Source organism: Narcine bancroftii, chromosome 9, assembly GCF_036971445.1.
Source record: "Narcine bancroftii isolate sNarBan1 chromosome 9, sNarBan1.hap1, whole genome shotgun sequence".
Classification (NCBI taxonomy): domain Eukaryota; kingdom Metazoa; phylum Chordata; class Chondrichthyes; order Torpediniformes; family Narcinidae; genus Narcine; species Narcine bancroftii.
The window spans coordinates 116,390,904-116,415,281 of NC_091477.1; the positions used below are offsets into that span (position 1 = coordinate 116,390,904).

The following is a 24,378-nucleotide window of genomic DNA, read 5'->3' on the forward strand; positions in this document are numbered from 1 at the left end:
CAAGGGGCTCAGTGGCTGAGGGACCCACACAGGTGCTGGCGATTTGCGGACAGGGGACCTACATGTGCTGCTGGAGACTGGCTCATGTGAACCAGGTATCAGAGCCGGGATTCAAGAGGGTGCTGAGATCAAGAAGGGCTCCTGAAGGGCTTCAGGCGCTGAAGGCTTCCTGATCATGTTGGAGGTTTGGATCTGGAGCTCGGGTTGCTGTCATACCTCTGCAACTGCAGAGGCTGTGGTAATGCTGGAGGCGAATCCACGGAGACTCTGACTTTGAAGGGATTCTCTTTTCCTTCTCTTTCTCTCTTCCTCTCAGGGACACAGGATGGCGACCCTTTATCTGCCTTACAGCAGGCAGAAGGCAATTTTGTGTAATATTCCAAGTTCTGTTACATGGCAATAAAGGAATCTTGAATATTGAATCCTGTTTTTACCTAGATATGACTCTAGTCCACAGCAATGTGGTTGATTCCCAACTGTCCTCCCAAACTGGCCAGCAAGCCACTCAGATAAGGATGGGCAATAAACGCTGGCCTTGCTCGTTTCATTGCAATCCATGAATGATAAAGGAGAACTAATGCAAAAACACTACCTATTCTGGACTAGATTTAAATTTTTTCTAAATGAAAAAAAAAATCTCTTTGGAATTCAGTCTTGTCTAAAGTATAGCACTAAATACAGATAAAACTAAACTAAATTCCAGAAAACTGACTAATGTCACACAGTTTATGTAAATAATTGTCTCAAGTTTTTAAAATTCTGTTTATTCAACCAGTAATGTCAATTTATTTTCATGACCTCATGGTGTCAAAGTAATTGGTAGTTAAGAAATGTTTTTTAATAAGTTATTAGATAACCAATAATGAAGAAATGTAAAGATATGTGCAAAAAATTTCCAGACAGCAACACAGTGAGAATCAGACATGAATTGTATACCCAGTAGCTATTGGACCTCATTTCTTATAAATTACTGCCAGCAGCAAATAGAACACTCAGTGATTCAAGAATAACATTCTGATTCCAAGTGGATTGAATGAGGCTCCAGGGACATTTATAAGTTTGGAATTTATTGTGTATGATGTATTCCATAACTGGAACTTTACATCTTTCTCGATAATCATTCCTCATTATTCTCGTATTCTTAAAAGGTGCATATGAAACTATTGGCTTTGGGACATTGTTCGTTCAGTTCTTCCCCTTCACTTCTTCCATAGATCATAAACAAGGGCTTCAGTTTTAGATATCATAGAAACTTATTGGCAATGGGAGGCCTTTTCGTCCATTGTATCGATGCTGAGGAAAACATAAAGGAACTGTATTCCCAGCTGTGGATCACTGCATTTCAGATGATTATAGTTTAGTTGTGTTCTGCCTGGAGAGATTCAAAACTCTACTTCTAAATTTAATTGTTCTAAAAATTTGACAAATGGCATGGTATCATTCCCTTCTAGCCCACGAGCCCGTGTTGCCCAAATACACCCAATTAACCTACCACTCAAATGTTTTTTTGAAATGTGGGAGGAAACTGGAGCACTTAGAGGAAACCCATGCAGATAGCGCTGGATTCGAACTCAGGTCGCTGGCGCTGTAATGGCGTCGCACTAACTGCTACACTAATGGTGAAAAGGCTTTTCATGAACTTCAACCTACCTACCAATTAATTTAAGTTTATAGGCCTCAGTTACTGTCTTCTGAAATTAGTTCCAGTCTCGGCCGAATCACCTTTGCAACTTCACCATAATAATCCAGAAAATGCTCGTCATCCGCAGAAGGTCGAGCAGCATCTGTGGAGAGAGAAAAGTAGCGTGAGTGACCAGGGTCGAGGATCTTTCAGCAGAACTAGGAACAGTCAGGAGTCATAACATTAGGTGGCAGAGAGTAGGGGAAGAGGGCTGGTGAAAACAAAGGAAATGGCTATGATAGGGGGGGAAGGCAAGAGAGGGGCTGATTGACATCAGTGGTGGCGGTGCAGTCTTTAGATTTAGATTAGATTTCAGGTTTATTTTCAGAGTGCCTACATGATATCACATACAACCCTGAGATTCTTTTACCTGCAAGCAAGTCAGAATTACCACTTATAGGTCGTGCAAAAAAAAAAATGAAACTCATCGTACGCATGTAAACAAAGAAAACAAACTGACTGTGTGATACAAAGAGAAAAAAAATCAATAAAGTGTGAAAGTCCAGCAGTTAAATGAGTCCCTGAATGAGTTTGTCGTTGAGGAGTCTGACGTTGGAGGGGTAGCAGCTGTTCCTGAACCTGGTGGTGCGAGTTTTGTGGCACCTCGACCTCTTATGGTAGCAGCGAGAACAGAGATTGTGCTGGGTGATGTGGATTCGTGATTTTTGCAGCATTCCCTATAGATGTTTTCGATGGTGGGGAGGGTTTTTCCTGTAATGTTCTGGGCTGTGTCCACTACCTTTTGCAAGGCTTTATGCTCAGGGGTATTGGTGCCCTCCACCCCACCACCGAGCAAGTGTGGCGAAGATTTGCAGAAGAAGATGAATCGCATCTGAAAAGGAACTCTAGTATACAAATCACTGCAGGTACATGTGGGTAAAGGTGAGAAGTCCCTTGTATAGAGTCATTGAGTTATACAGCATGGAAACAGGCCCTATGGATTCACCTGAACATGCAGTCAGGTTAACTACCTGTGCCCAGTCCCATTAGCCTGCATTTAGCCCATATCCCTCTAAACCTTCGCTAACTATTTACCCATCCAAATGTCTTTTCAACATTGTAATAAAATCTGCCTCTATCACACCTTCTAAACCAGCCATTCTCAAAGGGGGCCATACAACCCTCCTGGGAGCCACAGCACATTTAAGGAGGTCCACGAACCAAAATCCTAAAATATTTTTAATGTGGTCAGTAGGAGAGAAGTACAGAGGACACCAACTAAACTTGACTGCTTCACAGGGAAGGGGACCCATGAACTTTGAGCCGAGTCCTAAGGGGGCCATAGCCAAAAAAAAAGGTTGAGAATGGCTGAGCTAGAGACTCATTCCACCAGCTGAAAAAGTTACCCCTCGGGCCCCTTTAAATCTTTCCCCTCTCGTTTTATAATTCACCCCAGGAAAAATTACTGTGACCATTCACTTTATCTATGCCCCTCAGATTTTACATACCTCTCTATAGTGACCCATCCATCTCCTACACTCCAGGGTGAAAAGCCCAAGCTTACATACCCTCTTTTTATAACTCAAGCCCTCCAGTCTTGGTAACATTCTATTAAATCTTTCCAGCTTAATGACATCCTTCCTATCACAGGATAACCACAAATTCACACACAATTCACCAGCTGCAGTCTCGCCAACATCTTGTATAGCTGTTACAAGATGTCTGAGTTCTTGTAGCCTGTGCTCTGACCATTGAAGGCTAGCATGTCAGATGCCTTTTTCAACACACGGCCGGCCTATATCACTACTTTCAGGGGATTATATACCTCTATCCCTTGGTCTCTCTGTCCTATTTTGTTCTCCAGGGTAAAAAAAGAAAGTCTGAATTGTAGTAAATACACAAGTTTGCTGACTCATGCCCAAAACATTGGTTATTATCTTTGCTTCCTATAGATTCTGTGGGTCCTGCTGAGTTTCTCCAGCACTTTTGAACATTCCACAGAGCTTTGCTATGGACTGCCTAAATCCTACCCCCCAAAAAACTCCCACTTGGCACTTGTCCCAGTTAAACTCCATCTGCCATTCCTTGGTCCACTTTCCCAATTCACCTTCATCTTGTTGTAATGTTAGATAACCTTCTTCACTGTCCACAATACCTCCAATTTTGGTGTTCTCTCCAAAATTACGAACCAAAAAATCTACATTTTCACCCAAATCACTGGTATTGATAAGCACTGACAGTGAACCCAGCACGGATATCCACAGGTCACAGAAAGTAAGTTGGAAGAAGAGAGAGGTGACCCGTTACCTGAAATTGGAACATTCAATGTTCTTCCCATTTGGCTGTAGGCTGCCAGACAGAATCTCAGGTGTAATTCCTCCATTTTGTATTGGGCCTGACTCGGGCAGTGGTGATGGACAGATTGGTGAGCGAATGGGAAGGGAAGATGAAATGGTATACGTGGGAGTTCCCAATGTTCACAACCCCAAGCATAAAAACAGAGCCGTATCTTCCAGGTCAGACATTCCCCTCAGTTACTGGCACAAAAGGAAATCCATTTGGATTCACATGTTTTGAATCCAAAAACTGCACTAAAGACAAAAATCTTACTTTATCTTTCTGAGACAATATATAGCATATCACTGCAACAGCAAATTAAAAATCTATTTAAATTTCTCTGAATTATAGACATGTTCAGCATGTGCAAGTTTAAGGACATAATGTTGAGTGCATTTTCCATGATTAGAAGGTTAATCGTGAATTTAGTTGGCAGACTGAACTGCCATGTTACTAATTACGTTCAGATGCTAATTCATTATCTTTACTTATTAAGTTCATCAAATGCTTTAATGCAATCCCTCAGTAACTTTAACAATGAAACCAAACACAGGAATAAGGGAAGGTTAGACATCCTCGAGATGTATAATCGGCCCTTTGTCTCGCGTAAAAAACTTTACTGAATTATTACTTATTTAAAACAATAGATTCTGTGACAGAAAAGTGATGTTATTACTCAATGACATTCACACAGATAAAAAAATATACAGTATTAGAAGGCAATGTGTCTTGAAAGGAAGGAGTTATTAAGTATTTCTGCAGTGGTTCAGATAGTGAGCTGTTTCAAGGATTTTCACACTCAGAATTTAATTATTTTATCTTTACTGTAACAACCTAGTGATATACCAAAGCAAGATTTAGTCTGAACAGGTCGGATCTGGCTTGCAGTAATCATCCGAGCCATGTCCATCCCTGTGCGACTAGGAATTAAGAGCTGATTTCAACATCATAGTTTTACCTCTCTTCCGCAGTCCCCTCTCACGCTCCTTATTTGCATTCAATTGGCCTGGTCAGAAGCCAAAGGAGCACTAGCCAGTCCTCATTGAGGGCTCAGCAGTGGAGAGAATCAGGAACTTCAAATTCCTGCATCTCAACATCTCCAAAGACCTATCCTGGAGCCTCTGTATTGATGCAATCACAAAGAAGACTTGCCAGCAGCTATAACTTTACAAGGAGTTTGAACAGATTCAATTTGTTACTGAACACTCTCGCAAACTTCTATAAGTGTACTATGGAGAGCATTCTGGTACAGAGGTGCCAAAGCTCAGGACAAGAAAAAACTTCAGAGGGTTGTTAACTCAGCCTGTGGCATCACCAGTCTTCACTCCATCGAGGACATCTACAAGAGGCGGTGTCTTAACAAAGCAGCCTCTAGCAAAACCAAATTTCGTGATATGTTCAATTCAGATCTGATTCTGGTCTACTGTGGCGAAGTTATTACTGATTACAGCATTAAAGAAGTGCTAATGCTGTCCTTGTGCTGGTCCCTTTTGATGGGGTGGTGGTGAGGGGTTGTAGTTTGTCTTCCTACAATTAGTCTAACCCCTTCCATGCAGGAGAACATAAATAAATCCACTAAAGTTTCAGGAACAGATCTCCCATTCACTGGATCCCAAGCAGAGCTTGATTCGACAGAGCTGATGGCCTATGAGGATCACTGGAGTCTCCCTCCTTCCCATCGATGTGTCAGAAGCGGTCACGCAATGGGAGCCTCTTCCACCCCGTATGCAGCATCTTTCAGCTGCTCCCGTCGGAGAGGAGGTGCAGGAGGATCAGAGCCAGCGCCACCAGGGTGAGGAACAGCTTCTTCCCACGGGCAGTGAGAATGCTGAACGTGCAAAGGAACTGCTCATATCAACCCTCCGAGACTCTCATAACTACAAAACAATATTTATTTATTTGTTTGTACATATGGAATACTTTCCTGCATAGGTATTGTTTAATTGTATGTGTGTTCTGTCTGGTTGTGCGTCTGCCTGTTTTGCACCGAGGATCAGAGAACACTGTTTCATCAGGTTGTACTTGTGCAATCAGATGACAATAAACTTGGCTTGACTTGAATGTAGAATCCCGACACACTTGAATGCTTAATTGGCAAATAACAGTGGGAGAACTGCCAACAGAGTACAATTTATTGAAGGAAGCCGATTCCCAGTTAACGGCAATGGGTGGTACAAAAATTATACCACACAGCAAACACATTATTTATTACTGTCCAGCCACAATGAACCTTTCCTAATAGCTCTTTAGAAGGAAATGGTGAGCTGCCTTTTTGATATGCTGTGTCTGTGCTCCCATGAGGGTACTGATAAGTGGTTTCAGGAAGAGTACCAAGGATAATGATGAGACAGCAATATATTCCCACGTCATGTGTGGGACTGGGAGGGGTATCTGATGTGCTGCCCCTCTACCTTCTGCTAATGGCCATGGTGCATATCTATTGTCAAATAGTAATATTTCAACACCTCATCTGGATCAATCTCTCAAACATCAAAAAAAAAATTGACAATCACAAGCATCCTTGGAGGATACAAATCATGGCTCCAAACCTATTCCCTTAAAATTAGGCAGTACGGTTAGTGTAGCGGTTAGCGCGACGCTGCTGCAGGACCAGCAACCTGGGTTCGAATCCAGCACTGTCAGTAAGGAGTTTGTACTTTTTCCCCATGCCTGCGTGGGTTTCCTCCGGGCTCTCTGGTTTCCTCCCACCCTTCAAAATAACATAGTGGGGGCATCGGTCAATTGGGGTGTGGGCAAGGGCTTGTGGGCCAAAAGGGCCTGTTGCCGTGTTGTAGGTTTAAATTTAAAAAAAAATGGCCAACCTTTGAAGAGCCAAACTAAAATGTATCAGATATTTAAAGTATGAAATAATAAAAAACAGAAAATTCGAGAAACAGTCAGGAGATCGGACAGTGTCTGTGGAGAGAGAAGCAGCGTGAACGTGGTAGATTAATAATCTGTTTTGTAAGAGGGTCCTTCTTTGCCTCCTCAGGTCCTGAGACTGATCCCTGCTGAATCTTTCCGGGGTACTTAGTTTTTGCTTTAGATTTCCAGCATCTACAATATATTCCTGCACTCTTTTGGACACCAGAAATATTAAGAGCAAAAATGGTTCAAAATTAATCAGTAGACAAGGCAGCTTTGATGGAAAGAGTATGAAAACGTGACCTTGTGGTGACGCACATAGTTGTAGCGGCGAACCGGCCCCGGTTGTCACGCGCGGTCAGCGGGGTAGCCGCGACAAAGATGGCGTCATGGGACCTTCTCTACCAGTCCAGACCAGAAGAGTGTGTGCATGTGTGCGTCAACGTGGTGCAAGCTCCAGAGCACGAGAGGCAGGCCAGACACAGCCTTAAAGGCTGCAGTGTGGAATTCAAAGTAAACCAGTTGTGTTACTTGAGCTCTCAGCCTATTGTCTCAGTCTTTCTGCTGCGCTCAAGCACAACTCGCCACAGCCTTTCTAATGACAATTGGTCAAATATGGAAAGCATTACAAAAGTGTCATGGAGCATTATTTTGGGAGTAAGTACGGTGGGGGGGGGGATATAAGTGGTATGTTTTTCTTATGGAGAGTGGTCAGTACATGGAATGCACTGCTGGCAACTGTGGTGTAGGCAGGTACAACGGGATCTTTTAAGGGACTATGAGTAGGTGCATGGATCTGGGAAAAATGGAGAGTTACACAGAAGGGGAATTCTCAGCAGTTGTTTGGTCGGCACAACACCGTGGGCTGATGGGCCTGACCTGAGCTGTAGATTTCTATGTTCCACCATGCTCTTAAGGAAGTGCAAAGAATTTAAGTGCGATTCATTTGATGTTCAAAAGGAGACCGATAATTTGTTTCTGGTGGATCAGTGGTATTCACAACACGAAAGAACTGGTCGAAGTTTCATCCAAAGTAACTTAACTTATTCTTAACCCAGTGTTTCAAATTGCACCAAAGGAACCTCATTGGGATCTCTCCAGAAATCTGAGAAGGGTTTAATTAGTTTAATTGGTCCAGCCTCAGTTCTATAACTCCTTCTGGTCCTTGAAATTCAAGCAACTTAAACTGCAAATATGGATTTTGTATTCCAATCATCATCTCCCATCCAAAATACAAAACAATTTATTAACATTTTTCCAGATGTGAAACCAATAAGACATTCTTTTCTTCATGGGTGCCTTTACAGTGAAAGAATTGATCATCGAAACTCCTGAAAATAAGATCGTCACAGCAGGAATGACCCAGCTCCTTGTTTCGGGTAAAGTTTTTGCTTCCTCACTCTTGGTCTCTGCAGTCTTTTTGTTGTAACTCCCTGAAGTGATTCGGGTGATCTTAGTTTTATTTTAGTTGATATAGAGCAACTGATTTTAAAGGGATCATATGTTAAAACTAAGGTTGGCTTGCACCACACGGAAGAGTAATTAAGTCCAGTTTCTAACTAAATTTATTGTAGTCTGTTGACGGTAGCACGGCAGACATGCTATAATTTTAATTGCTACCCATTTTCTTAATAACTGCATCCCACCTGTGGGTTGGAAAGAGCTCCTGGAGTATTTAGACGAGCAATGATCTGGCACCAAATGCTGACAACTTAACTGGCTGAAGTACAGGGAGGCGGCTATAACAATTATACAGCGTCTAGGAAGAGGAGACATTAGTAAACTAAAGATTTAAATTGCAAATCTGGCTCATAAATTAGGACCACTGTGTTGACTTTTATCACATTTTTTTGTGGGTAAGTCTTCTTTTGTTGGCATCTCACCATCATAATGACATTTTGATGTCAAACAGACAAAAGGTTTTTAAATATGGTTGGCCCCTGACTAATGACCTGTTTAATGGTGTGAGTACTATGCCAGAGAAAAACTTTGTTGGAACTCGCAAGTGTTTGTCTTATATGAGTGAACAATTTTGTGTGTGTGTGTGTGTGTGTGTGTGTGTGTGTGTGTGTGTGTGTGTGTGTGTGTGTGTGTGTATGCGCATGTGCCTGTGTGTTAATGTGCGCATGTTAACACGTGTGTGTGTGTGTGTGTGTATGCGCACGTGCCTGTGTGTTAATGTGCGCATGCTAACACGTGTGTGTGTGTGTGTGTGTGTGTGTATGCGCACGTGCCTGTGTGTTAATGTGCGCATGTTAACACGTGTGTGTGTGTGTGTGTGTGTGTGTGTGTGTGTGTGTGTGTGTGTGTGTGTGTGGGTGTGTGTGTGTGACTGCGTGAGACAAAATCCAACATGATTTATTTTTGTCCCATTAATAATGATGATTATTGTCTTCCTTCTTAGGATATTTACATCTTCACCACATCTTTACAAATTCTAAGCTTTCCAAAGGTTCTATGCCAGAAAAACTTTGTTGGAACTTGCATGTGGCACAATTGGCGTAGCAGTTAGCACAACGCTGTTACAGCTCCAGTAATCGCGACTTGGGTTCGAATCTGGCGCTGTCAGTAAGAAATGTGCACATTCTCCCCGTGTTGCTCCCGGGGCTCTGGTTCTCTTCCACTATTCAAAGTGTATCGGGGGTTAAATGGGCGGCATGGGCTCATGGGCCGAAATGACCTGTATGTCTAAATTTAAACCTAAATTTAAATTTAAAATAAGGGCACCAACTGAAATTCAGATATTCTGAAAAAGGTAACAGCAGTGATTGAGACCCCTTTGTCACCTGAGAGTTATTTTATTCAATACATTCAAAATTGTAATCCCTGTATTCTACTCCATACCAACACCCACTTACTTCATATTCAGATCCGTAGTCCATTGTTTTGCAAACCTCCTTCAGCTTTTGTCTTTTCATGCTTTGAAATTATTTATTTCCATTACAGGAAGGATGTGGATGCTGTAGAGAGGGAGCAGAGGAGATTTACAAGGGTGCTGACTGGATTGGAGAGTATGCTTTGTGAGAATAGGTTGAGTGAACTAGGTCTTTTTCTTCTTGGAGCGACGGAAGATGAGGGGATGACCTGATCGAAGTGTACAAGACAATGAGGCATTGATCATGTGGATGGCCAGAGGCTTTTTTTCCCAGGGCTGAAATGGCGAACTCCAGGGGGCATAGAATTAAGGTGCGTGGGAGTTTGTACAAGGGGGATGTTTTTCACATAGAGAGTGGTGGATGTATGAAATGCGCTGCCAGCAACTGTAGTAGGGGCGGGTAAAATAGAATCTTTTAAGGGACTGTTAGAGATGTGTAAGGAAGTGAGAAAAAAAATGGAAGGTTGTGCAGTAGGAAAATTCGACAGATTTTCAAGTCGATTATTAGGTCAGCACAACACTGTGGGTTGAAGGGCCTGTGCTGTGCTGTAGATTTCAATGTTCTGTGAGACCCTCTTCAGCTTCAGATACAAACTTAGCCCCTTCTCTGGCCCTTCACTGCAACATTTGGTTTCAAAGTAAAAAAAAATACTACACCTAAGGATCGCTAGGTCGATAGAGGCCAAAACTAACAGTGATTGAGGTTCCCGGTGCCAAGTCTATAGCACTGTAGATAACGACTGCATACAAGTATCTTTTAAATGTGCTGAGGCTTTCTGTGTCCATGGTCTTTTCAGGTCATGGATTCTAGACCCACCACACTTTGGTTGAAAATAGTTTTCCATAATTTTCCTCTAACCTCTCCACAAACGAACAAATAATCATCCCTCTCTACTGAGGAAATAGATGCCTCTTGTCCAGTCTTCCATTGTTTTGTCCATCTCAATTAAATCTGCCTCAATCACATTTGTTACAATGAAAAATAGGCCTGAATCTCTCATTATAACAATAATTCTTGATTGCTGGCTAGCTCTTTCTAAATTTCCTCTGTACCCCCTCGAGGGGGTATCACATCCTCCCTCAGTGACCTCGTCAAAAGACCAGTATGCAGGTGTAGCCAGTAATCTGGAAAGCTAACAGGGCACTACTGTTCATTGCAAAGGACATTAATTAAAGAAAGGAGGAAAGTTATATCGGCTATTCATTACACAACATCTGGAGTCTTTTTTATTTAAGGAAGAATGATAAAGCATTGAAAGCAGTTCCGATCTACTGTTACAGCACCAGCGATCGGGACTGGGGCTCGAATCCCACGCTGAGTGTAAGGAGTTTGTACGTTCTCCCCATGTGAGTTTCCTCTGTGGGCTCCAGTTTCCTCCAACCATTTGAAAGATTAAACAGGTTAGGAATGAGGGGAGATTTGATAGAGGCATTTAAAATTGTCATTGTAGATGAGGGTAGGTGAGATACACACCAGAAGATGTGGGTTAAGTGTGAAAGGGGAAAAGTTTAGTGGGAGCGTGAAGGGGAACTTCTTCACACAGGGAGGGGTGGGAGTGTGGAATGGGCTGCCAGCTGAAGTGGCGAATGCCATGGATGGCCATGGATGGGCAAATAAAAGGTCAGTGGGGCTAGGGAAAAAAATGGTTCAGCACAGACAAGCTGAGCGGATTATTTTAAAATACTAACATGACTATGAACAGAACTGGAACGTACAAACAGCAGGACCACCTGTGTGTGTCCCACTCCTATCTGTCCATGGCCTCATGTACTGTCCCTCCAAGACCACCCATAAATTGGAGGAGCAGCCCCTAATATTTTGCCTGGGCACTCTCCAACCAGATGGTATTAACATTGACTTCTCCGGTATCTGTTAACCTACTCTCCGCACTCCCTCCCTTCCCCTTTCCCTTTGACTTCTTTCCTCCAGCTCTCCTCCCACTCCCTCTCCATTCACAGAACCATCCCCTCCCTCTGTTGCTGGAGTGCCCTCTCTCCCTTATCTACCTATTACCTCCTAACTTCGGGACTGTGCTTCCCCCCCCCCCCCCACCCCCCGCCTCCCATCATCCATGTTCAGGCTTCTGCCTACATTTTGGCATGCCTTGAAGAATTCAAGTCCGTGTCCGAAATGTTTGTTATGTATCTTTATCTTTCCTGCTTAAAGGACCCTGTTTGCTCTGCAGAGTTTCTCCAGCATTGTTTTTCACTTCAATCACGGTGTCTGCAGACTGTTGTGTTTTATCTCTGTACATTGGAGCGTAGAAGGTTGAGGGGGGGATTTGATAGAGGTATATAAAATTATGAGGGGGATAGATAGAGTAGATGTGAATAGGCTCTTCCCCTTAAGGGTAGATGAGATTGGAATGAGGGGTCATAAGTTAAGGGTTAGGGGGCAAAAGTTTAGAAGTAACATGAAGGGAAGCTTCTTCACTCAGAGAGTGGTGGCTGAGTGGAATGACCTTCCGGAAGAGGTGGTTGCAGCAGGGTCAATTTTGTCATTGAAGAGGAGGTTGGATGAGTGCATGGATGTGAGGGGATTGGAGGGTTATGGACAGGGAGCGGGTAGGCGGGACTAGTGGAGTTCTCTTAAATTGGAGCGGACAAGAGGGGCCGAGATGGCCTGTTTCTGTTATATAGTTATACCGAATACCACATTTGGCATTTAGAGTCGATGACATGAAAAATGTAAAGAGCCTTTTCCTTTGTATATATAGATATTTTAAAATCACAAATCAAGCTTATTTTTGAAATAAAAAATGTCTCCAAGGTAATGTTGGGTAAGCTGAGCTTCTATAATTAGGGCAGTTTGCACAACACTATTTCAACGCCAGAGAGCTGAGTTCGAATCCGGCACTGTCCCCCATGAGTTTCCTCTGGGTGCTCTGGTTTCCTCCCATCCTCCAAAAATGTACAGGGCTTGTAGGTTAATTGGTGTATTTTGGCAGCATGAGCCGGGAAGGCCTGTCGCTGTGCTGTACCTCTAAATTGAATATTTTAAAATAAATACTGGAGTTTTAAAGATAATTTTGTGTACCTCCATCAAATCTCCCCTCTTTCTTTTATGCTCCAGGAGCTAAGTTCTTAACCTGTGTAACCTTTCCCTGTAACTCAGTTCCTCAAACATCCTAGTAAATCTTCTGTCATTTGGCTGGATTGGTTGTAATGAGGGTGAGTGTAGTCAAGGTCAAATCCAACACCACACAATAAAGAATGAGAGGGAACGAAATAGTTGGTGGGACATTCAAACAGAACACAAAGGAATAAAGTCAAAAGTAGCAATTCATTAAAAATCTGACATTTTTCATCAACTTCCAGTATTAATTTTACTACCTAAAGGAAAGGACATCTGAGAGGTCGACTGACACTTGGAAGCAAAAGTACATATCACATGGCTTCCAGGATTCTCGGGTTTGAGACAACTTGACTCATTTTCTGTGGAAAGTTTAGTCTGAAGTCGTTGTATGACTGGAAGAATTTTACACCATTCACTGCACTTCGGCTGGGTGGGGGTGGGGGGGGTGCATTCACACAACACTGGCGTGGGTGTGCTGATCACAGAGTGATGCCACTACAATAACCTTCCACTCAACATTAGCAAAACGAAGGAGCTGATCATGGACTTCAGGAAGGGGAAACCAGGAGAACACTGGGCAGCATGGTTGGTGTACCAGTTAGCCTCTAGAGCGCCAGCGATTGGGACTAGACCTGGGTTCGAATCCTGCGCAGTCTGTAAGGTGTTTGTACGTTCTCCCCATGTCTGTGTGGGTTTTCTCTGGGGGCTCCGGTTTCCTCCCACCCTTCAAAATTAATGGGGTTAATGGGGGTGTAAATTGAGTGGCACGGACGCTTAGGACAGAATTGGCCTGTTACAGTGCCGTATGTCTAAATTTTTTAAAAAACATGAACCAGTCCTCATTAAGAGGTCAGCAATGGACAGAACCTCAAGTTTTTGGTCTCAGAAGATCTGTCCTGAGGCCTCCACATCGATGCAATCACGAAGAAGGCTTCGTGAGGAGATTTCATAGGCCTGTTCTGTATAATTAAAAGTTTAAACAAATTAAACATAGGGACTTTCAAAATACTCGTAGATAGGCACATGGATGTAAGAAAAATAGAGGTTGTGAGGTAGGGATGATTAGATTGTTATGGACTACGTTTACATAGGTTGGCTGGAGTTTGCTGGAGTTTAGACGATTAAGAGGAGATTTAATAAAAAAGTTCAAAATTCTTAAAGGATTTGACACGCTGGATGCAGGAAGATTGTTCCCAATGTTGAGCAAGTCTAAAAGCAGGGGTCACAGTTTAAGGATAAAGGGGAAGTCCTTTAGGACTGAGATGAGGAAGAATGTTTTCACTCAGAGGGTGGTGAATTTATGGAATTCTCTGCCACAGGAAGTGATTGAGGCCGGTTCCATAGCTATATTTAAGAGAGAGTTAGATTTAGTACTTGCGACTAGGGGGATCAGGGAGTATGGAGAGAGAGCTGGAACAGGGTACTGAGAGGATGATCAGCCATGATCAAAATGAAGGGCTTGAAGGGCCAAATGGCCTCCTCCTACACCTATTTTCTATGTTTCTATGTTTCTATCATCGACTGTAATATTTCTGCCCAAATGGCTCTTGAACATCAAAGATCATACGCCTATAATGGCAGCCCATTCCAGAACGGTTGGCCCTCTGGTCTCTCTTAAACCTCTCCCTCTTTCCTCATACCTACACCCTCTGTTTCTAGAGCTGTCTACTCTGGGAAATAAATGGGTGAACATTCTCTTTATCCCCGACCCCTCATGATTTTATAAACCTTGATAAGGTCACTCCTCAGTCTCCTGTGCTCGAGGGAATAAATGCCCAGTCTGTGCCAGGAGACCATCTGTATAATGTGAAGGGAGACATCAGGGGGTAAGATTTTTTTAAACACAAAGAGTTGTGGGTGCCTGGAAAGCCTTGCCAGGGGTGGTAATAGAGGGTGAAACATTGGGGGGGCATTTAAGAGACTCTTAGACAGGCACATGGAAGAAAAGTAGAACGTTACGATGAAGGAAGGGTTCAGACTTTTAGTTTGGTGGGAATATATAGGTTGGCACAACATCGAGGGCAAAGGCCCTGTTCACTCTCTCTCTATAACTCAAGCCCTCCTTTCCCAGCAGAAGAACATTTAGAAGCAATAGAGACAAACCAGTTTAAGTGATTTTAAAGAAGTAGCCAGAAATGTTTCCTTTAACAATGGGCAAGAAACAAAATGCATGCACTTATCCTAAATATATTTCAAGCAGTTGTTTTCCCTGCCACTTTGTAAAATATTCCAAATTTTCTCCCACAAAAAAAATCTCAATGACCTTATTTGGGCTCTGGTGATTTATGTGGGCCAATAAATAAAGTTTTGGATCAGTTACATTTTACCACTAGATGGTGGGGAATTTGTTTCTCTCTCTCCCTCCCACCCCCCCCCCCCAACTCTTATTTTTTTGGAAAGGTTCCCAGAACAAAATAAGTTCTGCAAAGTGTTTGGGTGGGAAAGGATTTATTGCAAGGAGCAAATGTTTCAAATTTGTTTTGCACGGGATTTGACAGTGCAGCAGGCCTTTGTAAACCAGTACCAGGTCCCAAGGAAGCTGTGCAACGGCCGGGAAGGGCAGCAGGATACGCAAGGGGGTTAATTGAAAACTGGCATGGATGCGGGTCCTTATTCACCTTACCCCTGGTCAATAGTCCTTGTTAATGACCACACAGGTTTCATTGCACAGAGACAGAATCAGAATCAACATAGAACATTACAGCAGAGTACAGGCCTTTCAGCCCATGCTGTTGTGCTGACCTGTGTAAACCTAATCCACAACCTAAACGTTCCCTACCTCACACCCATAACCCTTTATTTTTCTTGCATCCATGTGCCTGTCTCAGAGCCTTTTGAATATACCTATTGTACCAGCCTCCACCATCATGCATTTCAGCCACCCACTAGGCCCTGTGTAAAAATCTTACCCCTTACGTCTCTCCTGGACTTTCTTCCCTTCACCTTGTTCAGATGTGATTGCAGTCTTCCTGAAAAAAGAGGGAAAATGGAAAGAAAAATAGTCAAAAGTAAAGGATATGCATTTGGACGATGATGACAATAAAAGTTTATTGTCATACACATGAGTACAATGTACAAATACACTGAAATTCTTCTCACTGCCATAAGTGACAGATCAAATTTGAAGGGCTGAACGCCCTACTCCTGCTCTTAATTCTAATGTTCTTTTGGCTCCAGTTTGGGCCTCAATGCCTCTTACCCCTTTGCCTTATAAAGACTGGAGGTCAGAGATTAATAGAATTCTTGGAACCGGCACCAGGCAGGGAACATCTGAGTTGGAAACACCAGAGCCCCTGAAATAAAAATGGGAAATGCGAGAAATATTCAGTAAGTCAGGCCTTTCCCAGTGCTAGTGCTACGTTCCGCCCTCATCAACACCAAGTCATGTTAGAAATTGGGCCTCCTTCTTGGGGAAGGGATGGAGAGAACAAAGGGAATGTCTTGGATGAGTTGGAGATCAAGAGAATGACACAAATGGTGGTGCTGTTGGCGGACGAAGAGTGTTAGTGACTTGCGAATTATTACGCATCTGTCTGAAAGAAATGGAAATGGAAAACTCGTGAAGATGGGGGAAGAGAATTAAGATTTTTGGAAGAGTGAGATTTAAAATTTAACTGAAATTTAATTCTGGAAATATCCAGAAGGTCAGGGGGACAGTCAGAACCGATGGTTCATAACCTTCTGTCAGAACAATCCAGTAATGACTCAAATAGAAATGCTGGAAAAACACACAAATGCTGGAGAAACTCAGCAGGTCAAACAGTGCCTTTATGAAGCAAAAGTGAAGATACTTCACCAACGTTTCGGCTTGAGCCTTTCATCAAGGTATTACCACACCAAATAAAAATTTGAAATCAAGTCTATCCAAGATGAAAACAAGCCCTTCAACCCCACTTCTCTATGTTGACTAAGTTGTCTACCTGAGCTGGTTCCACGTGCATGAACTTGGCCCATTATCCTTCTAACCTTTTCCTGTCCACGTACCTTTTGGAATTGTATCTGTGTGAAAAAGGCACCTTTCAAGTCACCTTATAATCCTCCCCCCATCTTAAATCTATTCCATTTTAGAGTCTTCCAACCTGGGGAAAAAATTGTGACTGTTCATCTTATTAATGCCCCTCATGATTTTATATCCCGCTATAAAAGGTCACAGTTCAGCCTTCTAATGTCCAGACAGAAAGGAGCAAGACACGCCTTGTAACTCAAGCCCTCCAGTCCTGGAAACATCCTCATGAATCCATTTTGTATCCTTTTCAGTTTAATGACATCCTTCCAATAGCAAAGATCTCCCAAAATGGTCTTGCCAGTATCTTGTGGAGATGAAACATAACATCCTAACTTATAAAAACACAGAAATAATGGAGGAACTCAGCCAATCTAGAGCATCTATAGGAGGTAAAGATATATTGCAGATGTTTCAAGCTTGAGTACTTCATCCCAACTCTTGGACCAAATGCCCTGACTGATTATGGAATGCATGCCGAACATCTGCTCCACCATCCTGTCCACCTTTCAGGGAACTATGTACCTCTATGCCTAGGTCTCTCTTTTCTGCAGGTGTGAGTCTTGTACCTGCACCTCTTTCCTGATGGTAGCAGCAAGAGCAGAGCATGTGCTGGGTGGGTGAATCCTTGATGATTGTTGCTGCTCTCTGATGGCAACGTTCCCTGAAGTTGTTCTTGCTGGTAGGGAGGGTTTTGCCTGCGATGTCCTGTGCTGCATCCACTACCTTTTGCAGGGCTTTATGTTCAGGGATATTATAATAAAGGCCTCAAATGAAGAAACAAATTACCAGCCGTGTTTTTGCAATTTAGCTTGCATGTATGGATTCATTTTCATCAATGACCTCAAAGTGCCCTCTGGTGGCTCCAAAGAGTAATGTCCGGCACAGAGGCCACAGAACAGCACTGACATAAGTCAATGCTTATGCCAACCAAGTGGTCGACCACCTGATCCTTTTTGTCTGCATTTGGCCCATATTCCTTCCATTCTATGAACTTTACAAATGTATCCATCTCTGGCATCTCGTCTTATATAATCACCACCCACTCTGAGAAATAAATAAGGTGTCTTAAATGGTATTAATACTTATTAATACATTAATGGTGTGAAGCAGATGTTTAAACACCTGGATTGCATGACATTTCAATATTATTTCCATTCCCACACCAACCTTGTCTGTACTGGGCCTTCTCCTGGGCCCAAAGTGAACTATAGGAGAAACACCTCATCTTTTCCCTAGGCAGGCTACAGGCCAATTTCAGGACATGGACCACTCTCTCTTCTTCCAAGCTACTTCCATTCTTTATTTTTTCCTCTCCCCTTCTTACCCTGCCCCTCTCCAAGTTTTGCTCAGTTTCCCACCTGCTCCCATCCATCCTCTTGTCCCTTAAGTCTGGGAGTTATGGCTTTGAGTTCTACAAACCTAAGCTCTGAATCCAGACTGACACTCCGGTGCCCCTGAGTAAATGATGTACTGGCAGTGTCACCATCTTTCCAATGAGAAGTTGAACCAAGGCTCACTCCGTCCATATGCCCAGGTATGAGTAAAAGATTCCATGCCTTACAAAGAAGAACAGGGCTATTCTTTCCAGTATCCTTGTTAATACTTACCCCTTTAACAACACCCCGCGCACAGCATCTTCCAGTTGCTCCCATTGGGAAACCGACACAGGAGTATCAGAACCAGTAACACCAGGCTGAGAAACAGCTTCATCCCGTGGGCAGTGAGAATGATGAACGACCAAAGGAACTACTCACATTAACCACCCGAGACTTGAATAATTACTAAAAAATATTTATCTGCATATGTCAAGTCACTTTTATTTATCGTTCATACCATGCATTGCACAGTAAAGGCGAGATAGCAAGATAACGGAGCAAATTTACATCAATAGAAGTTAAAATATTAAGTCATATACAGTAAAAGTCCACGGTACATTATCCACATATGTTCTGGAGCTTGATGGCTTGGAGGGAAAGAACTGTTGCCCACTCTGGACATTAGGGCCCGAGTGCTATGGTACCTCCTCTAGATGGCAGAAGAGAGAACAGTTTACGAGAGGGGTGTGTGAAATCTTTCACAATGTTTATTGCTTTCCACGTGTATCGTGTGTTGTAGATATCTGTCATGGTGGGAAGGGAGCCCCCAATGATCTTTTCCGCTGGCTTCACTATCCTCTGCAGGGTCTTGTAGTCTGAGGTGGTACAGCTTCCAAACTAGGTGGTGATGCTCTCGATACTTGCTCTGTAGAATGTAGTGAGGATGGAGGATGGGAGATGGACTTTCTTCAGCCTTCACAGGAAGTAGAGGCGCTGCTGGGCTTTCTTGGCTATGGATCTGGTGTTAAAGGACCAGGTGAAATTCTCCACCAAGTGCATTCCAAGAAACTTGATACTCTTGACGACCTCAATGTAGGGCCATCAATGGTCAGCGGAGAGTGATCCCCTGGGCACTCCTGAAGTAGACAACCATCTTTTTTGGTTTTATTAATGATCAGATACTGGATGTTGGCTCTGCACCAGTCCGTTAATTACTGCACCTCATCTCTGTACACTGACTCATCATTCTTACTGTATGTGTTATGTTTGTATGTCTGGTTATGTCTGATTGCACTGAGGACCGGAGAATTCTGTTTTGTCAGATTGTACTTATGCCATTGAATGATAATAAACTTGAACTTTAACCTAGTTATCTTTGCATTTCTGTTTGTGGGGTTTTGTAAGTGTCTACTCACCAATACCAATTACACTTCAAAAATAATTCATTAGTCTAAACTGCTGTGGAACATCTTGATAAGTAGAAATTCTGCCTGGCCTGCAAGGAAAAGAACCTCAGGGTTGTATGTGATGTTGCTTGAATTCCAGATAACAGGGGTTTTATGGCATTTTGTTTAATTTTCCAGTTTTTTATTTCTAAAATATTAACAATTAATTTTATATTAATAAAACAAAATTTGAACTCATATCCACCAGACTGCTACTTGAGGAAAGACTCTTACCATGCATTTGATAACCATGGGTGTTAGTTGGAAATTCAAGTCTTCATTAATGTTATTTTCAGGATTATAAGTGCTCACTGAATCTTAACCAAGCCAAAAACAGTTTTTTAATATTTTATTTTCAAAGACTCATGTAAGTGCAGGTAAACAATACAAAACATTTTCTTGCTACGCAATATTATTTACAGAGTCCAATATCCACACCACCCCCCCCCACCCCCCCCCCAACAGTTTTGATAAAAAATTTTATTGGATATCCTAATTATTTCTCAATTTAATAAGAAAGATCTGCATATATAAGACATATTCCTTTCCAAAATCTCTTAGCCCTCTACATCTTTATGTTCATGTTTTAATTGCAGACACATTTGTAATGTGCCTTTTTAGGTTCATCAAGAACCGAAGATAACTGAGGGGTAAACATTGGTCAGGTCAGCAGGGATAATTTTCTTTTCTTCTTTTAAATGTTACAATTGTACCTACCTCCAACACTTCCTCTTAAAACCATCATCTGATGCAAATTATCAAACAGAAAATCTCTTCCAAAAAAAATAGGCCTTTCCAATATTAGTGTTACAACCCCTCAACACGACTCCAACAGCCTAGATTTGAGGACAGCGAGTTCAATTCGAACTTGATTCTTCTGAAGACAACAGACTGATATGTGGATAGGGAAGGTTTTGAGGAACACAGGCCAGATGCAGGCACGTGTAAGATGCACAGGAGACGGCAGACACTGGAAACTGAAGCCAAGCGCAATCTACTGGAGGAACTCAGTGGGAGAAAAAGAATGGTTGGCACTTCAAGCCAAAACTCTTTATCAAGACTTATCCTGCAAATGGGTCTAGCTTGGGTAGACAATATGATCAACATGGACAAGATGGGCAGAATGGCCCACTTCTGTGCTGATTTATTAATCCTAGGTTGTCTGCACATTAATATTTCCACTATTAACACCAAGATACACTGGAATGATCTGTGGCAAGTCCACCAGGAGTGACAATGTGTGTTGACAAGAGTTAAACAAATATATATTGGAAGATATTTAACAGCGTTCCATGTATCTGCAACTTTTTAAGCTGTCAATAATTTATCCACATCAATCAAAACTCTCTTACAGACATTGTTAATGTTGAAATTTTTGACTAAGTGACACTGTAAATGTTATTTAGAGGGCTCTAAATGTATATGTCAAGCCTGTACATGTTCACTCTACCCTTTAGCCGACGGTATCAGCTGTTGCAAGTTCTTCCTTTCCTGCTCTCAGGAGAAGCAACATTACTGAACATTTATTACTAATTTAAGTAGGCTTGGTTGAATATTCCTCTCTGACCCTCAATATACAGTAAAATCCCTGTTATCCATATAACCATATAACAATTACAGTACAGAAACAGGCCATCTCAGCCCTCTAGTCTGTTCCAGAATTCAAGCAACCGGCAAAAGAAATTGCTGAAAATAAATAGGTAAAAAAACACGGGTTTAAAATTGGAACCCCCTATCGGCCAGTTCACCAATCATACAACATGCAATCTCAAGCAACCAGCAAATTCACATCCGGCATCTACTAATCCCCATAGGTTCCAGTGGTTTTACTGTATTGTTTTTCAAAATTAAGAGATCATGGATTCTATCGGCCAAAGAACCCGCACAGCCCAAATACAACCATGTGACCAATTAAACTACTAACCCCATACATCTTAGAAATGTGGGAGGAATCCCAGTCAGATATAGGGAGATCATACAGACTCCTTACAGACATGCTGGACTTGAACCAGGGTCACTGGCCCTGTAATCGCATCGTGCTAATCACTCCACTAACTGCATCACCCTTACATTTAATGTTCCACCCCCTGACACTAACTATGCTGTCCGGATCAAGCAATGTCCCTGCCAATCCTTTGTACATTAGCCACTAAACAGGGAATCACATGGTTGCCCTCTCCAATGTTAATTCTGTATCTCAAAGGCAAATTTTAGCTGCCAATAAAATGCTGGTGAACGATCGAATGAACAAGAATTTACTATCATGCACACAAGTACAATGTACGAATGCACGGGAATTCTTTCTTGCTGCATCTTCCCAGGTATGTACAATGTAGCAACATCCATTTAGGAATAGTTATCACATAGGATATGATGACTAGAAAACAAGATAATAAATATAAAAGGAAAAGAAATAAAAAAAACATTCTCCCACTTTTCAGTTCATTTTGTTGTGTGCGACTGTCCCTTTGAGAACAGATTTAACAAAAGCCTGTAGATTTTGGAAAGTGACTGTGAACTAACAGCAGCTTCCAAAAAAGTTGATACATTTGCAGAGTGAGGGGGCTAGCCCCCGGAGAAGACAGGGGCAGTGACCATGTGACCAGCTTTTTGAAATGATAAGTGCATATTTTGTCCCACTCCTTTGTGGGAATGAAAAACCCACTTGGCCTCATTGTGTAGTTATAGACGGAATGTCAGATTTCCTCCTCTTGCTTATAGAGGGATGAGAGACCACTTTGACTGACCCACGAAAAGGGTTTTAAAGTTGCAGAAGAAATGCTGCACTCTACCATGACTGACCCACGAAAAGGTTTCGAATTGCAGAAGAAAGCACTCATCTAAAAAGAAGCTCCTCAATAAGGGTATCATGAGTAATCAACATTCTGTCACCCCCAGTCTCTTTCACCCACTTCAGGAATTGCTAACTTAATCTTAAGGCATGCGTGGCTCACCCATCTTCAAGCCTGCATCTCTGACCCATCCAAAGCCAGCATGTCACATCCACTTAAGGCCTGTGTGTGTCTCAAGAGAAATGTTGGAGGAACTCAGCAGAGCTTATAGCGTCCATAGGAGGTAAAGATACATTACCGACGTTTCAGGCAGCGATCCCTTCTTCAAGGTATGTTTTCTTGAACCACAGCAGAACACTGGTGTTTCTTGTACCTCTGTCATTTTGTTTTCCCCAATTGCCAGGATGTACTGTGCCATGTGGCGCCAGGAGGGGTGGTGAGGATGCAACATTTTACAATTAGATTAAATCAACAAACGTCTGGTTGTGAAGCAAGCACAGGAAGGCCACGCCTGAATGCAGTGTCTTGAATGAGGAGTCGATCTCAAAATAGGGATTCAGTCATTCTGAACAAAGGAGACTTCTTCATCTCGTGGATCATGAATCATTTGCCCAAGAAGTGTGTAGTAACTCAGGCCTGAGCAGATGCAAGTGAATGATTTTTGGAAATAAAGGGAATCAAAAGGATACGTAGAGGAAAGTGGGGCTGCAGCGAGTCATGAGCTTAATGAATAACCACAGGGGCTCAAATGTTTAAATAATGACATGAAACATGATTGAACTCAAAGAAAAAAAAATGCATTTAATTATGTATCCTCAGAAATAGAGTTCCAGTCAGATCAAGACTGCCTTTAATATGTTAAACCTACACCTATTTCACGGACATCTCTTTTTTCCTATTGTTAGGGGCGCCAGGCATTGCTCGTGGTGACTCTTTATCTTACAGCAGGTGGAAGTTGAAAAATATTACGCATGTTAAATTTTTTATGTATTATTACATGACAGTACAAGGAACCTTGAACCTTATTAAACCGTCATTTTCAGTCAACCATAAAGGCAAAGATTCAAATTCAGCTCCATCACATTTGTTCCTGCAGACAAGTAATTTTACACATTAGTCTTGATCTTCTTCTGTCAACTGTATCCGTCTCCCACAAAAGAATTTGCAAAATTTGATGATACCCTCTGCAAGTTAAGGAATATTTAAAAAGAGTAACCTTTGTTAACGGTTTACACAGTAGAAATTGGAATGTGGTGAAAACCTGGAAACAAGGTTCATCAGCTTTCAAATGGTGCAAAGGAGCAAAAATTGCATAAAGGGGTTTGTCAGCTGCTATCAATGAAGTTATAAATTCCTTTGCAGAAGCTAGAGTTCCCTCTTCAAATGGGTTCCACAATTCTAGTGAAACTTGATAGGCTGCAGACCCTGTGACTGTAGTAAACACACCAAAATTCTGGATGAACTCAGCTGGTCTTTTCCAGCATCTCTAGGAGACAAAGATATATTGCCGAATTTCAGGACTGAGCTCTTCTTCAAGGAAAAATCAGAAGACAGAAGCAGGATATATCAGAAAATCTCAGAATTCAAACAATAGGGAAGGAATCCAGACTCACAAAAGGTGTTAATTGAATTAGATAAGGGACTAGGTAGAATTGATCATGTCTGTGCGAAAGGAGACAAGGGAATGGAGAGACTACAGGGGGAAGAAGAGGGTGCTTTTTTTTTTAAACGAAAGCCAGAGAAGTCGATATTAATGCCATTTGGTTGCAGGTTCCCGGGCAGAAGATGAGGTGTTGTTCCTCCAATTTACAAGTGGTTTCAGACTGGCAGTACACAAGACTATGGTCAGGCATGTCAGCAAGGGAATGGGATGGAGAACTGAAATGGATGGCCAATGGGAGATCCACGCGACTGCAGCGGACAGAGCCAAGGTGCTGAACAAAGCCATCTCTCAGTCTACGCCCAGTTTCTCCGATGTAGACAGCGGGAGCACTGTATGCAGTAGAAGGACTTGGAAGGACTGTTTGGGATCCCAAATGGTGCCG

The 24,378-nt window shown here is 42.4% G+C and overlaps 1 long non-coding RNA gene across 1 annotated transcript; it reads right to left on the bottom strand.

The window, feature by feature from the left end:
• Nucleotides 1-829: 829 nt before the first annotated feature.
• On the bottom strand, nucleotides 830-18,506 carry LOC138742686 (uncharacterized). The gene is made up of 3 exons (XR_011344360.1): nucleotides 18,388-18,506; nucleotides 15,684-15,743; nucleotides 830-1,784 (listed from the first exon to the last, which is right to left on the bottom strand). It is a non-coding gene; the product is annotated as an uncharacterized lncRNA (long non-coding RNA).
• Nucleotides 18,507-24,378: the final 5,872 nt, after the last annotated feature.